The following is a 2548-nucleotide window of genomic DNA, read 5'->3' as shown; positions in this document are numbered from 1 at the left end:
AAATTAATGTTTAAATGACCCAACTGAAGAGAGCAAAGTATATTTTTTAAAAAGTGTAAGCAATTTACATAAGAAAAGCAAATGGCCCATAAACTTATGAAAAGAAATAAATATTTCTCTGATAATCAGAGAAATGCAAAGTAAAACAATCATCATGTCCTTTTTACCAATCTGACTGGCAAAAACTGAAACCATTGTTTGTAATTGTCAGCGAGAACCTGAAAAAGGACATTCTCATTCTCTGCTGGCAACTAAAGGAATTATTCAATAAATTATGTTCTATCTATACTATCCACTGATGCAAAAGGGTAGAATAGATCTCAGTGTAGGACATAATGCCATCTCTAGACATATTGAGTGAAAAACATTTTAAAATGAAATACATACAGTATGATACTATTTATGTGAAACATAGAAACACACTACAGACTTTCCCTGGATGTGGGTGGGCGTGTGTGTATGTGTGCGTATGTATGCATACACGAACGACATCCACGAAACAAATGATGGTCACCTTTGGAAAGGAGATTGGCGTTGAAGTGCTGGTCAAAAGGGACTTTAGTTTCAACTTTCATGTTTTAATAGGCTGCATAGTTTGTGTAATTAGAGGCTTAGTTAAAGATGAAAATGATAATGTAACAGATGGTATTTTCCAAAAATGGCAACAACCATAACTCCAAGTCCCTCACTCTTGACAATGTGATCATGCCACCCCCGATCAGCTTCCAAATGTCAGAGCCAGGCTGATGACATCCAAGCTAAGCTTGCAACCACTATCGAATCCTGCTTGATTATTTAACCCTCACAAAAATCCTACAAAGTAATACTGCTGGTGTCCCCATTTTACAGAAGAGCAAGCTAAAGCTCGTTCAGGAGCCACAGAGAGCAAGCAACTAATAAAAAAAGAAACAGAAAAAAATCATATGGAAAAATATTCAATTATCTCATCAATAACCAAGGAAATAAAAGCAAAACAAAGACATATTGTCATACTTATTAACCCATAAAACTAAAAAAAAAAGATAATATTTATCCCTCTGAGATTTATATACATAAACATTATAGGTGGAAGTGCAAATTAACACAATACTTTGGGAAATCATTTGGTACTGTGTATGAAAAATCATAACGCATTCAAATATTTCAATTTTGATCTACTTCTGGGAGTTTATCTTATGGAAATAATACAAAAGAACAAAAATGTTTTGCACAAAGACGTTCATTGCAATATTATGCATATAATTAGGGGAAAAAAGCCCTCTTTGTCCTGGGGTTTGTATATGCCCCTCCTTCTTTGTTAACCTCTTTGAATGATTAATTGAAATATATAATTATAAAAATTCAGGGCACATTTTTTTTTACATCATTAGTTTTTGATGTAGTGTTCCATGATTCATTGTTTGTGTATAACACCCAGTGCTCCATGCAATACGTACCCTCTTTAATACCCATCACTGGGCTAACCCATCCCCCCACCCCCCTCCCCTCTAGAACCCTCAGTTTGTTTCTCAGAGTCCATAGTCTCTCATGGTTCATCTCCCCCTCTGATTTCCCCCAGCTTCATTTTTCCCTTCCTACTATCTTTTTTTTTTAACATATAATGTATTATTTGTTTCAGAGGTACAGATCTGTGATTCAACAGTCTTACACAATTCACAGCGCTCACCACAGCACATACCCTCCCCAGTGTCTATCACCCAGCCACCCCATCCCTCCCACCCCCCACCACTCCAGCAACCCTCAGTTTGTTTCCTGAGATTAAGAGTCTCTTTTTTTAAAATTTTTTTGTTATGTTAATCCCCATACATTACATCATTAGTTTTTGATGTAGTGTTCCATGATTCATTGTTTGTGCATAACACCCAGTGCTCCATGCAGAACGTGCCCTCTTTAATACCCATCACCAGGCTAACCCATCCTCCCACCCCCCTCCCCTCTAGAACCCTCAGTTTGTTTTTCAGAGTCCATCGTCTCTCATGGTTTGTCTCCCCCTCCGATTTCCCCCCCTTCTGATTAAGAGTCTCTTATGGTTTGTCTCCCTTTCTGGTTTCATCTCATTTCATTTTTTCCTCCCTTCCCCTATGATCCTCTGTCTTGTTTCTCAAATTCCTCATATCAGTGAGATCATATGATACTTGTCTTTCTCTGATTGACTTATTTTCCTTAGCATAATACCCTCTAGCTCCATCCGTGTGGTTGCAAATGGCAAGATTTAATTTTTTGATGGCTGCATAATATTCCATTGTATATATACACCACATCTTCTTTATCCATTCATCTGTCGATGGACATCTGGGCTCTTTCCACAGTTTGGTTATTGTGAACATTGCTGCTATAAACATTGGGGCGCATGTACCCCTTTGGATCACTACATTTGTATCTTTGGGGTAAATACCCAGTAGTGCAGTTGCTGGGATGTAGGGTAGCTCTATTTTCAACTTTTTGAGGAACCTCCATACTGTTTTCCAAAGTGGCTGCACCAGCTTGCATTCCCACCAACAATGTAGCAAGGTTCCCCTTTCTCTGCATCCTCGCCAACATCTGCCAT

This window comes from Phoca vitulina, unplaced genomic scaffold, assembly GCF_004348235.1.
Source record: "Phoca vitulina isolate PV1807 unplaced genomic scaffold, GSC_HSeal_1.0 scaffold12, whole genome shotgun sequence".
NCBI classification, from domain to species: Eukaryota; Metazoa; Chordata; class Mammalia; order Carnivora; family Phocidae; genus Phoca; species Phoca vitulina.
The sequence above is the reverse complement of the archived record's forward strand: the minus strand, read 5'-3'. Positions refer to the sequence as shown.